Source organism: Mastomys coucha, unplaced genomic scaffold (genome assembly GCF_008632895.1).
Source record: "Mastomys coucha isolate ucsf_1 unplaced genomic scaffold, UCSF_Mcou_1 pScaffold15, whole genome shotgun sequence".
NCBI lineage: Eukaryota > Metazoa > Chordata > Mammalia > Rodentia > Muridae > Mastomys > Mastomys coucha.
In genome coordinates this window covers 94,424,181-94,437,998 of record NW_022196897.1, presented here as the reverse complement: position 1 = coordinate 94,437,998, position 13,818 = coordinate 94,424,181, and the positions used below count along the sequence as shown (strand labels likewise).

Sequence of the window (13,818 nt, the reverse complement as noted above, 5' to 3'; positions counted from 1 at the left end):
TGTAAAGCAGCCCTGACAGGCTGCAAGCTGGAGTTGAGCACCTGCTGTGTGGAGTCCTGACTGCTGCTCCTTAGATCAAAGACTTAGCAGGTCTCATGCTTATGTTAAAGGCTTACCGGATCTTCCTTTCAAGATCTCCTTCTGGTCTGGTGTTATGGATTTTCTCCTGTTTATGTTATATGGGCAAGTGTCGATTTCCTCTGGGTCTGGTTCCTAGCGTAACTATAAATACTGAGTGAATTGAAATTCACTAAAAAAAAAAGCGCTCTCTCTTTTCACATCTACCTGGCATCTGTGTCCTTCCTTGTTAACCGTTTGCCTTCCCAGGACCCAATTAACCCAGTTGGTGTATACCCACAGAGGAAGAGAGACCGCGGGCCGGTCCCCTTTATCATATGACTTGTTCTGAAGACTTATACAAATGTGAAATAATGTTTCAAACCCCAAAAAAGGATGTTTGCATTTTCTTTATTGAACTACTCGTATGTAATAACTATTAATGTTAACTACATGTGATATCCTAAATGAAGTGGCTTCAAAACCTATACTATTTATAATGAATAAAAAATATGAAAGAGGAATATGTATACAAGTACAAAAAGAAATTATCAATAATATATCATATTCTAGTATCATTTAAATTATAGTTATTTATGCATGCTAACTTTTCATGTTACTGGGTTTTACTGAAGTCATATATATCATGTTTTGATAGTATCACACTCTGGACTTTCTCTTCCTTGCCCAATGTGCACTTACACATACTGTTGAAACAGCATCCAGTACTGAGTATTTAGCTGAAAAAAAAAAAAAACCTACCACTTTGGATTTGGCCATATCTTCTAGGAAAGATACTTAAAGTGTTTGTTTTCTAAGGGTGATATTTTGCAGTCCATATGTTTGATTTTCACTTTAGAAAAATGAAACAATTTTCAAGGAAAGTTCTTATAGCACATATATTTGAAGATCTCTAAGACTGACCAAATCTTATTTTGAAAATATTTATATAAGATGCTATGTAGGTTGCTGGCAGAAAAGGGAGCTGTCAATAGTCTTATCTGAACACTGTAAGCTATGATGATGACCAGAAAAGCCCATGAGTACAAGAGCATTTCCAACATTAAGAGGGAAATCAACTGCTTTCTGATTAGATTTAAGGCTGTCTACAGGAGGAAGCACATGCCTGGAGCTGTACATCTAGGCAAGAACCCATTGGTGCAGAGGTCTCAGCTCCATAGAGGGAATTTATTACTATTATTCTGTCAAATGGACATAGTACAAAATTACCCTCTAAATCTGTATCTTTCTACACATGTATTAGTGCAGTTCTCAGACATTAGCAGAGAAGTTTGAGCAGTGGATGTTTAAAACATAAAGGTTTAAAACATAATAGGTCTCAATGCAGAGAATAAATGTCAATGGCCATTCAGTCACAAATCATGCTGCTATGTCACCAACCCCCTTCGACAACTTAGGGAACATCATGAAAGAGGGACCAGAAAGATTTTAAGAAACAGGTGTCAGTGAGGATCAGATAGAGACAGTGTTTTCTGGAAAATGCAGGACCACTACATTCATGAATTCATTGAAGCTGTGGTTGATTGCTCAAGATCTGTGCATGATAAAGCCAGTCAATTTTGCATCATGGAAGAGGAAGGAGTTCACAAGCACCCACTCCTAATTGAGGAACCATGGATAATTGATGGTTTCTGGGAGAGGTATAGTTGGTTGTCTTGAAGGGTAGGTTGAGTGTACTCAGTGGATGCCCTAACACCCATGAATGTTTGGGCAGCACAAAGGAAACTAAATGAGTTTTTATAAAAATAAGAGGACACAAAGTTGAGGAGACAAGGAGTTTGAGATAGATCAGGGAGGAGTTGGGGGAGGTGAGTGAGTATTGTTAAAATACTTTGTATGAAACTGTCAAAATTAATGAAATATTAAAATAGTTATATAACATTATTTTATTAGATACCAAGTTTATCATTATTATTTTATTAATCATTCCACTGGTTTATATCTCAAATGATATCCCCCTTCCTGTCTACTCCCCTATCCCATCTACCTTCTTGCCTTCTCCTTTGCCTCTATGAGGGTGCTTCCCCACCCACCTACACATTCTGGCCCCACTCTTTCAGCATCCGCTATGCTCGGACATTAAACTTCCAGAGGACCAAGGGGTCTTCCCTTTCATTGATGTCACACAAGGCCATCCTCTGCTATATATGTATCTGAAGACATGGATCCCTCCCTGTACATTCTTTGGTTGCTGGTCTAGTTCCTGGGAGTACTGGGTGGTTGGCCAGCCAACATTGTTCTTCCTATAATGTTATAATCACCCTCCCCTCCTACACTGTGTCCCATAAGCTTGGGTATGCTGTGTCTTTATTTTCATTAAATTCTAAAAAGTCTTTAATTTCTTTCTTTATTTCTTCCTTGACCAAGTTATCATTGAGTAGAGCGTTGCTCAGCTTCCATGTGTATATGGGATTTCTGCTGTTTTTGTTGTTATTGAAGACCAGCCTTAGTTCATGGTGGTCTGATAAGATGCATAGGATTATTTCAATCTTCTGTATATATTGAAGCCTGTTTTGTGACAGATTATATGGTTAATTTTGGAGAAGGTACCATGAGATCCCGAGAAGAAGATATATTCTTTTGTTTTAGGATGAAATGTTCTATAGATATCTGTTAAATCCATTTGGTTTAAAACTTCTGTTAGTTTCACTGCATCTGTTTAGTGTTTGTTTCCATGATTTGTCCATTAATGAGAGTGAGGTTTTGAACTCCCCCACTATTATTGTGTGAGGTACAATGTCTGTGCTTTGAGCTTTACTAAAGTTTCTTTTATGAATATGGGTGCCCTTGTGTTTGGAGCATAGATGCTCAGTATTGAGAGTTCATCTTGGTAGATTTTTCATTTGATGACTATGAAGTGTCCCTCCTTATCTTTTTTGATAACTTTTGGTTGAAAGTAGATGTTATTTGATATTAAAATGGCTACTCCAGCTTGTTTCTTGAGATCGTTTGCTTGGATTTTTTTTCCAGCCTTTTACTCAGAGGTGCTATCTGTCTTTGTCACTGAGGTGCATTTCCTTATGCAGCAAAAGTCTATGTCTTTTTATTGGGGAATTGAGTCCATTGATGTTAAGAGAGATTAAGGAAAAATGATTGTTACTCCCTTTTATTTTTGTTGTTAGAGGTGGAATTCTGTTTGTGTGGTTCTCTTCTTTTAGGTTTGTTGAAAGAAGATTACTTTCTTGCTTTTCCTAGGGTGTGCTTTCCCTCCTTGTATTGGAGTTTTCCCTCTATTATCCTTTGTAGGGCTGGATTTGTGTAAAGATATTGTGTAAATTCCTTTTTGTCATCGAATATTTTGGTTTCTTCATCTATGTTAATTGAGAGTTTTGATGGGTATAGTAGCCTGAGCTGGCATTTGTGTCCTCTTAGGGTCTAGATGACATTTGCCCAGGATCTTCTGGCTTTCATAGTCTCTGTTGAGAAGTCTGGTGTAATTCTGATACGTCTGCCTTTATATGTTACTTGACCCTTTTCTCTTACTGTTTTTAATATCATTCTTTGTTTTGTGCATTTGGTGTTTTGATTATTATATAATGGGATGTATTTCTGTGCTGGTCCAGCCTATTTGGTGTTCTGCTTCTTGTATGTTCATGGATATCACTTTCTTTGGGTTAGGGAAGTTTTCTTCTATAATTTTGTTTAAGATATTTACTGGCCCTCTAATTTGGGAATCTTCACTCTCTTCTATACCTATTATCCTTAGGTTTGATCTTCTCATTGCATCCTGGATTTCCTTGATGTTTTGGGTTAGGAGCTTTTTGCATTTTGCATTTTCTTTGACTGTTGTGTCAATGTTTTCTAAGGTATGTTCTGCCCCTGAGATTCTCTCTTCTATCTCCTATATTCTGTTGTTGATGCTTGCATCTATGACTCCTTATCTCTTTTCTAGGTTTTCTAACTCTAGGGTTGTCTCCCTTTCTGATTTCTTTATTGTATCTATTTCCATTTTTAGGTTCTTGATGGTTTTGTTCAATTCCTTCACCTGTTTGGTTGTGTTTTTCTGTAATTATTAAAGAGATTTTTGTGTTTCCTCTTTAAAGAGTTCTACCTGTTTACCTGTGTTCTCTTGTATTTCTTTAAGGTCATTATTTATGTCCTTCTTAAAGTCTTCTATCATCATCATGAGATGTGATTTTAAATCTGAATCTTGCTTTTCCTGTATGATGGGTATTCAGGACTTGCTGTAGTGGGAGAACTGGTTTCTCATCATGCCAACTAGCCTTGGTTCCTGTTGCTTATGTTCTTGCCCTTGCCTTTAGTGCTACCTGCCCTTGCTGTCTCTGACTGGAGCCTGTCCCTCCTGTGATCCTGGTTGTGTCAGAACTTCTCAGAGTCTAGCTGTCTCTGTGATCCTGTGAATCTGTGATCCTGAGATCATGTGTGTGTCAGAGCTCCTGGGAGTAAAGCTGCCTCTAGGATCCTGAAATCCTGGTGTGACCAAGCTCCTGAGATCCTGTTGTGTCAGATCTCCTGGTAGTTAAGCTTTCTCTGCGTTTTGCAGATGTTGTGGAGCCAGAGCCCTGGGTTTGCTCCAGGTAGAGATGCAAGCTGGAAGGAACCCATGCCTCTGGCTGTGCTTGGGCTTGTGCTTCCTTGGTTCCCGTGGGAGTCCCAGTTATGCTGGGTTTTGGGAAAGATGTGGCCTCAGGTATAATTTTCTTTTAAGATTTATTTATTTATTTATTTATTTATTTATTTATTGTGAGTATATCACTGCTGTCTTCAGATACACAAGAGGGCTTCAGATCGTATTACAGATGGTTGTGAGCTACCATATGGTTGCTGGGAATTGAACTCAGGACCTCTGGAAGAGCAGTCAGCGCTCTTAACCACTGATCCATCTCTCCAGCCTAGGTGTGATCTTGAGTGTGTCAGAGCTCCAATGTTCCTGGATGTGGCTGATCTCCTGGGAGTCGAGCTTACTCTGTGATCCTGTGATCCTTTCAGCCTGTGATCCTGGGCATTTCAGAGCACTTGGGAGTTGGGCTCCCTCTGGGTGTTTTAAGAGTGTGTGCAGAGCCAGCACGCCAGGTCTACTCTGGGTGCAGATTCAGACTGGAAGCAACCTGTGCCACTGGCTGGGTGGGGGTGAGGATGGGGTACCTATGTCCCTGGAACCCTGGGGTTCCAGTTACTTCTGGTGTTGGGGTCTCCTCACCTGTGATCCTGGAAGTGGTAGAACACCTGGGAGTCCAGCTTCCTCTGCCTTCTCTCCTCCAGTCTTACCGCCAGCTCCTCCACCCACTGGAGTTGCCAAGCTCAGTCTGATGGCTACCTGTGAGCAGCCTCCACATCTGCATTGGTCAGGTGGTGGCAGAAACTCCCAGGAAATAGCCATACAAGATTTCTGTCTACAAGCACCTCTTGGCAACAGCAAGGATTTGGTGTCTGCAGACAGGATGGATCCCCAGGTAGGGCAGTCACTGGATGGCACTTCCTTCAGTCTCTGCTACATCTTTTTGTCCCTGTCTTTTCCTTGTACAGGAACACTTCTGGGTGATCTTTGACAAAGAAGCTAGAACCATCCAGTGGAAAAAAGACAGCATTTTCAACAAATGGTGTGGGTTCAACTGGCATTCAGCAAGTAGATGAATGCAAATTGATCCATTCTTATCTCCCTGTACAAAGCTCAAGTCCAAGTGGATTAAGGACCTCCAAATAAAACCAGTTACGGCGAATCTAATAGAAGAGAAAGCGAGAAGAGCCTTGAACACATTGGCACAGGGGGGAAATTTCCTGAACTGAATACTGGTGGCTCATGCTTTAAGATCAACAGTCGACAAATGGGACCTCATAAAATTGCAAAGCTTCTGTAAGGCAAAGGATACTGCCAATAGGACAAAACAGCAATGAACAGATTGGGAAAAGATCTTTACTGACCCTACATCTGCTAGAGGGCTAATATCCAATATATACAAAGAACTCAAGAAGTTAGACTCCAGAGAACCAAATAAACCTATTAAAAATGAGATACAGAGCTAAACAAAAATTCTCAATTGAGGAATATCAAATGACTGAGAAGCACCAAAAAAAAAAAAAAAAAAAAAATGTTCACCATCCTTAGTCATCAGGGAAATGCAAATCAAAACAACCCTGAGATTCCACCTCACACCAGTCAGCATGGCTAAGATAAAAAATTCAGTTGACAGCAGATGCTGGTGAGGTTGTGGAGAAAGAGGAATACTCCTTCATTGCAGGTGGGATTGCAAGCTGGTACAACCACTCTGGAAATCATTCTGGTGACTCCTCAGAAAATTGAAAACAGTACAGCCTGAGGACCCAGCTATACTACTCCTGGGCTTATACCCAGAAGATGCTCCAACATATAACAAGGACACATGCTCCACTATGTTCATAGCAGCCTTATTCATAATAGCCAGAAGCTGGAAAAAGCCCAGATGTCCTTCAACAAGCAGAACAGATATAGAAAATGTGATACAATTACACAATGGAGTACTACTTAGCCACTAAAAACAATGACTTCATAAAATTCACAGGCAAATGAATGGAACTTGAAAATATCATCCTGAGTGAGATAACCCAGACACAAGAGAACTATGGTATATACTCACTGATAAGTGGATATTAGCCCAAAAGCTCACAATGCCCATGATATAACCCACAGTCCATAGGAAGCTTAATAGGAAGGAAGACCGAAGTGTGGATGCTTCAGTCCTGCATAGAGGAGGTACAGGAGGATTGAGGGAGGTGGATAGAGAGAGGACCAGGGAGGGAGAGAGGAGGCGGAGGGAAAAAGTGGGGGCAGTATCAGGTACTGGAGGGTACAGGAGAGAGGTACAAAGTGTCAGGAAATCGAATAAAAATATGGAGCAGTGAGGGATGAGGACCTGGTGGTAGCCACTGGAGGATCCCAGACTCCAGGGAAGAGAGAAACTCTCAGGACCCAACAGGGATGATTGTGGCTGAAAGCATGGAACAGAGGGGAGATAGAACCTGTAGAGACCACCTTCAGTACACAGGCATGGCCCCCAGTTGAGGGATGGTGTCATCCATCCATCTCAAAATTTGTAACCCTGATACTAACTTTTTAGAAATATTTAAAAACAATCCATGGAATATTTCATTATAATAATTTAATAATTATCTTAGTAGCAGGTAAAATGAAAATATTAGGTTTATATCTGTCAATAACAATAGTTATAAAAACATTTTACTCAGAAATCACATTGCAGAGTGCTATAAACAATAACACAGAAATGAAAAAGGAGCAAAATCAATACATTTTTTTCTTTTGTGGAATTTTATTAATTGTTTTTAAGTGCATATATGCTGGGCTGGAGAGATGAGATGTTAGTTAAGAGTAATAGCTATTCTTCTGGAGGATTTGATTCCTGGAACTCACATGATGGCTCACAGCTATTTTGCAACTTCAGTTCTGGGGAATTTGATGCTGTCTTTGGTCTTCTAAAGCCACCATACACACACACACACACACACACACACACACACACACACACACACACGGTATCCAGGTATACTAGACACTCATATACTTTTTAAAAATTCAAAGCATATAAAGCATCTATAGTCAGTTTGCCTTGGATTCAGAAACTGCCTTTACATCCATTGATAATGTGGCTATGGGAAAGCTATTTCACTTATTGATCCTTCAAATGTTCTGCCTTTGTAACAAGGACAATGAAATACCACTTTTTGGTTATCAAGAATATTAAATATGGTAGTGTTTTTAGAACTCCTACATGAGTGCTGGCATATCAAAAGTACTATGTTTTCTGCCCTAACTATTTTTGTTAGAGAAAGTTTTCATACTGTTATTGATACACACTGAATCAATGAAGTTAGATTCAGGAACAAACTCGGGGAAGCAACACAGGCAGTTTCAACACAGGCAGTTTCAACACAGTATACATTCTTTCTTTTGGTTTTTGGTTTTGGTGATTGTTTTCCAGGCTTGGTTCGAGCCATGCTCCAGTCTAGCTGAGGTCGTATTGTATTCTGTCACTAAAAAGAAAAGAAAAGGTCCACGGCCCCTATTAAGACTTAATAACATTTAGCAATGTTATTATTCAACTGTCAAGATCAAGAATACATTTTAATATCTATGATATTTTCTGATTTTCAATTAAAAATTCATGTGTAAATTAAGAAACAATAGAAATATGAAAGAAAGGAAGGAGCTAGTGACCATGCAGATACTTTTTTTTTTTTTTTTTCAAGACAGGGTTTCTCTGTGTAACCTTGGCTGTCCTGGAACTCATTCTGTAGACCAGGCTGGCCTTGAACTCAGAAATCTGCCTGCCTTTGACTCTCAAGTGCTGGGATTAAAGGTGTGTGCCACCACTGCCAGGCACAGATACTCTTATGTAGAAAGGTAGGATCGCTTTTCTCACTTTTCTCCTTTTTCGTCTCTGTTGCCCCCTTTTTGGGCACCCCATAATAAAAGAGGTAAAAAGGTAGGTTCATTTGTATTGGCATTGCTACAGCTAGGGATTCTTGAGTGAAACATAATTATGTGTTATTGAAACCTTCTAGAATAGCAAAAATTCTACCAAGTTGTTGTAGTGGATAACTTTCCCCAAACCAACCAGCCCCCTCCTTCCCTAATAGAAGCGTATTTTGGAGATTATTAATTATCTCCCAGAAATCTTACATAATAACAGAATTTTCCATAGAGCTGGAGATTATAGATAACAGTTTTAGCTGCCTCTCTTGCAGGTAGAAATGCTCAAGTAACTCAACTATAGTGAGAATTTTGTACATTGTACATATGGTATTTATATTTTTATCTAAAGGGAGAGACACATTCTCTTTATACATTTCCCTCCTTTTCTATATGAGAGGACTTACTTGTTATAGATTGAGCTATAGGAGATATTTTGAGCCCAGAGTTGAGACCTATGGATTAAAAAATGTCACAACAATAAGTACATGAGTCACAAGTCTCTGAAGCTTTCAAAGAGAAATGCTGCTTTGCTTAAGCATACATGTAAGAGAGAGATGAGCTCATGTATAACTAATTTCTAGTTCAGGGTGAAAGTGAAATTCTAGCTAGTGCAAGCATAGATTGCTATGTCTTGAATATGTAATGTTTCTTATAGGCTTGTAAGTTAAATGCTTCGTCCTTAGCTCATGTACAACTTGAGGAGATTGTGGAAGCTTTAGGAGATGAGACCTAGCTAAGGAAGCCTGTCCTATGCAGTGTACTTTGATCACTCTTTACCTGGTCCACATTCCCATTTTCTTCTCTGTGCTTCCTGGCCACCTTTGCTTGTCCATGCACTTTTCTGCCCTGATGCTCAATCTTATCACAGCGTAGAAAACATGAACTGCTGATCACGGACAGAAACCTAGGAATTGTTAACTCTAAACAAATATTTTTCTTCTTTAGTTGTTCTTGTCACAGTAGTTTGTCCAGTCACTGGAGCTTGCCATTTTTCAAGCAAACTGGCAGTCAGTGAGCCTTATTCCCAACTGATGTATTCACGTTTTAGATGTGTGCTGCTATTCATTCTCTCTCTCTCTCTCTCTCTCTCTCTCTCCCTCTCCCTCTCTCTCTCTCTCTCTCTCTCTCTCTCTCTCTCTCTCTCTCTCTCTCTCTCTCTCTCTCTCTCTCTCTCTCTCTCTCTCTCTCTCTGTGTGCACCTTGCTTCCTGAGGTTACTTCCTTCAGTGTAAACACTGTAGCAATAGGGTGGCAGATTGCTTCTCACCTAACTTCAGGCTAGAGAGTGTTGGCATCAGGGCCTCTGAATCCCATGATGTCACATAGGCGGATTGCACAGACCTGTTGCCAAGGCAACAGCAGTCATATTCCCAGAATCCATTGGGCTCACCTAGCACCTTTACCTGTGATCACCATGTCATCACCCATATATATTTATATGGGGAAGGCCTCTCTCCCTCTCTATCTCTCTCTTTTCTCTCTCTCTCTCTCCTTTTCTTTCTGCCACCACCACGACTCTCTCTCCCAATTAAACCTCTTAGAAGCAGAACTGTTTGGGCCTAGTGTGGTGTGCCCTGACACAAGCCACCATTCTAACACATCAGGCAGTGTCTCATGGACTGTATCACATTGGTTTCAGTCAAGTCAAGATTTGAAATGTGCTCAAAACACACACACACACGCACACACACAGATAAAGGAAGCTGGATATAACTGCGGCCACCTTAAAAGAAAGCTGCTGGAAGGAAACTTCCTCTGGTTTCCTGCCCAGGAAAAGTCCAGCTTTCCTTTGATCTGTTCCTCTAGAAGAATTGATTTTTATTTTGGGTTGTGATGCAAGGTTTGGACAGAGCAGTTCAAAGAATTTTGATTTGTATTCTTTCACTTGTAGGCCTCTCTTCACCTGAAGGTGATGGCTTTCCAGCCCTCCCATCATGCAAGGTTCCCTTTCTGTAAAAGCTTTTGTCATCCTCAGGACAGAACAGAACACACAGGGGAACCAAGGTCTGGATATAACGTAAGCTTTTCTGAGGAAGCACTAGATGTTTCTTTATAACCTCCACCCCTGTCGACTTCAACATTGTTGTTTGGAGAGAAAATGTTTCCAGCTGGTAAATTCTGAACCTCCAGATACAGGTAGAAAATAAAACTGTCCTTGATCATAGAAAAAGAACTAGCTGGATTCTATGCTAATCAGAGCAGACCTCATTCTTTGTGAGGGGGAAAAAATCACTTTTGCTGAAGTACTTTGAAGTGAAAGCTATTTGAATGATTTTTCTGAATGACGCAAGACTGAGCTTGGGAGAGGCAGATCAAGTTAAAAACACTGAATATCCTGCTGGTCATAGGCTTAAGATAGAAACTTCCAGAAAAAAAATTTTTTTTTGAAATAAAAGTTCTCTAAGGAAATTAAATGCTTTGTATTGAGAGAGTCAGTGATAGAAATGGTCCCCATAAATAATGTACAAAGATGTTGGCTACAGGTTAACCACAGAATTTTAGTAAGGTTTTGCTTCCTTGAGTCTAGAAGTGCTTTCACCTGTCAAACCTGATATGCATTGAAACTCACAGTTGGTGAATAGCTACAGTTGCTTGGAGGGGACTTAACAAAGCTGTCACCATTTTTTTTTTTTTTTTTAAGTTTTGTACTATTATACACAGACACACACAGAAACTCTGTGTAACAAAAGGTTCTGCTATTCCTTAGTACCTACGTAGACTATGTTTACTTCCATTGTTTTCTCTGGTAGTCAGCCATCTAAGTCTTCTGATAAAGATGTAATTTAATCAGTTTTGGAAGCCCCTTTCTGTAGGAATAGAAGCAGACTTTATCACTGTCAGAATTCAGTGGAAATTCCGGTCACAATATTCATTCATTCTAGCTGGGTTATAAGCTAGGGAAGTCACTTAGGACTTTCACCTAATACAGACTCCATCTCAGAAATAACAGAGGAAAAGACATAGTTCAAGAAGGCTAAGAACAGGAAGGTATGTGTGGCTTGGACTTGGTATCTGTCTGTATCGTGTCTCTACTAATACAAAGCAAATAGACAGAGGCTCTGGGAAATCTAGCCGGGAGAAAATCTCATGGTGACAGAAGATGTCACGTTCAAACCCAAGAAGAAAAGAACATATTGCAGAAATAAGAAGAAAGAAAACAAAACTCTAGGAACATGATGAAATTAGTTCTCCTGTGGCTGAAAAAAAAAAGCAACCGCTGTAAACATGGGCCTGAGAGTAGCCTGGAGAAGCAGTTTTCAGTGTGAAATATAATTTCTGGTTCAAATTCTGGTTCTTCCTTCAGAGTCTGAGCTCTAAGATGGCTAGGTCTGGATTCACTTACTTAGATGATCACAGAGCCTGGCAGGGTGATTGTAGTTGAGAGTGATTGGCAGGGTACAAGATGCTCTGATATCTAAATTAGGAAGAGCTTTGTCCCTGACTCCCAGGAAAATCATAGATTGCAAATGGCTGGACGGCAACAGCTGAACGAACTCTTTAGCACTCATGCCTAAATGGCGATAGATACTGCTGTTCAATATATGGGTTGCCTAGATTTTTCTTTTCTTTTCTTCTTTTCATTTCTTTCTTTCGGTCTTTCTTCTTTCTTTCTTTTGCAGCGGAGGGGGTGGTGTGGTGGGCCATGTCCTGTTTTTTTGTTTTTTGTTTTTTGTTTTTTTTTTTTTTGAAACAGGGTTTCTCTCTGGAGCCCTGGCTGTCCGGAAACTCACTTTGTAGACCAGGCTGGCCTTAATCTCACAGAGATCCACCTGCCTCAGCTTCCCGAGTACTGAAAGTAAAGGTGTGTGTCACTATGCCAGGCCCATAGATCGTAAAAGACTTATTTATTTTTGCTTTGTTTTATTTATTTGTTTTTTTTTTGTTTGTTTGTTTTTGACAGGGTTTCTCTGTGTAGCTTTGGTTGTCCTGGAACTTGCTTTGTAGAGTAGGTTGTTCTCAAACTCCCCAAGTGATGAGATTAAAGGTGTGTGCACCACCCCCAAGTATTTCCTTCTACATTAACATTTTCATAGAGTTTTCAGGAAAGAACATTGGCCCTGAATTTCAATAATCCTAAGAGTATTTGGAAGTGATGATATATCACTAACAAGAGCCAGGAAACCAATCTCGTGGCTAGGAATGTGGTTATGTTTGCATTTATATGTATGCATGCATTTACTTACTATTGAATGAGGAAACAAACTTCATTATTCTGTGCTTTTTTATTATGAATGGATTGATAGATATTTATTTTCTTCTTTGTCATTTCTCTCATTGTATGATAAATATGAAATTCTTACACTAAAATTCAGGTGAGAATGAATAGTTTCCTTTAAACTCCTTGGTGCTACTAATAGTATTTGATCACTGACCCCTATGGATCTCAGGATAAAGGTCTCATATTTAGTTCAAAAAGAAAGAGACATAGAGGCAACATGACTAGCTGCAGATCAGATGGCTGAAAGTCAGGGGTCCCTTGATCTTCTCTCTGTCTTATTTAACCAGACTGTTTAGATAGTCAGAGGTGATTATTTGAACTGGAGCTGGGTTACAAAGTCTACAGGTCAGTTAGCAGTTGAATTCATCTGGATGAGAATTGATTTGAACAAGGGTCTATAAGGTTTGTGAAGGCAGTCTTACTACAGAGAAGCTATGGAAGGCTGAAGTCTCTGAGCAGGATCCTAATGCTCTCTGAGGAGGTGGAAGGCGAATAAATGCCTTTGCCCAAACTCTGAAATATCAAAGGAAATTTACAGGATGCTCCTTGTCAATTTGATATTGTGAATAAGGTCATTTAGAAATTATTCAGATGTGGGACTGGAGAGATAGCTCAGCTGTAAAAAGAATTCCCTGCTTTTGCAGAGGACCGGGGTTTAGTTATCAATACCAGGCAGTGCAAAACTGACTGAAACTCCAGCTTCATAGGATCTAATGTCCTCTGCCCTCCACAGGCAACTGTGACCATGTGGGTGCATATAAACTTAGAAAGATGCATATATATATGTATATATGTATATATACATATGTATATATATATAAAATAAATATTTAAAAGTATTCTGATGAATCACTAGACTAACTTATGACTTCCCCCTGCAGATTGTCTAAGATTCCTATGCTCATGAGACAAAGTTTCCAGCCCCATTTCTGATCTTCAGCGCACTAGAAAGCTAGGAAAATTATCAGTGTGGTGTCAGGCCCTGAGTTCTATCTCTAACACTGCTTGCTGTTAGAAACTAACTTGCATGGGTCTTTGCATCTTTTCATCCCAGGGGAGTGTGCTGCTACTGGTCCCAGTCCTTATGCAGGTAG

The 13,818-nt window shown here is 39.8% G+C and overlaps 1 long non-coding RNA gene across 2 annotated transcripts; it reads right to left on the bottom strand.

The window, feature by feature from the left end:
* Positions 1 to 7,919: 7,919 nt before the first annotated feature.
* On the bottom strand, positions 7,920 to 9,834 carry LOC116092277. 2 transcript variants are annotated; one of them, XR_004119194.1, is made up of 3 exons: positions 9,773 to 9,834; positions 8,911 to 8,958; positions 7,920 to 8,064 (listed from the first exon to the last, which is right to left on the bottom strand). It is a non-coding gene; the product is annotated as an uncharacterized LOC116092277 (long non-coding RNA). The 2 variants fall into 2 exon arrangements; XR_004119193.1 differs by lacking the exon at positions 9,773 to 9,834 and adding an exon at positions 9,284 to 9,505.
* Positions 9,835 to 13,818: the final 3,984 nt, after the last annotated feature.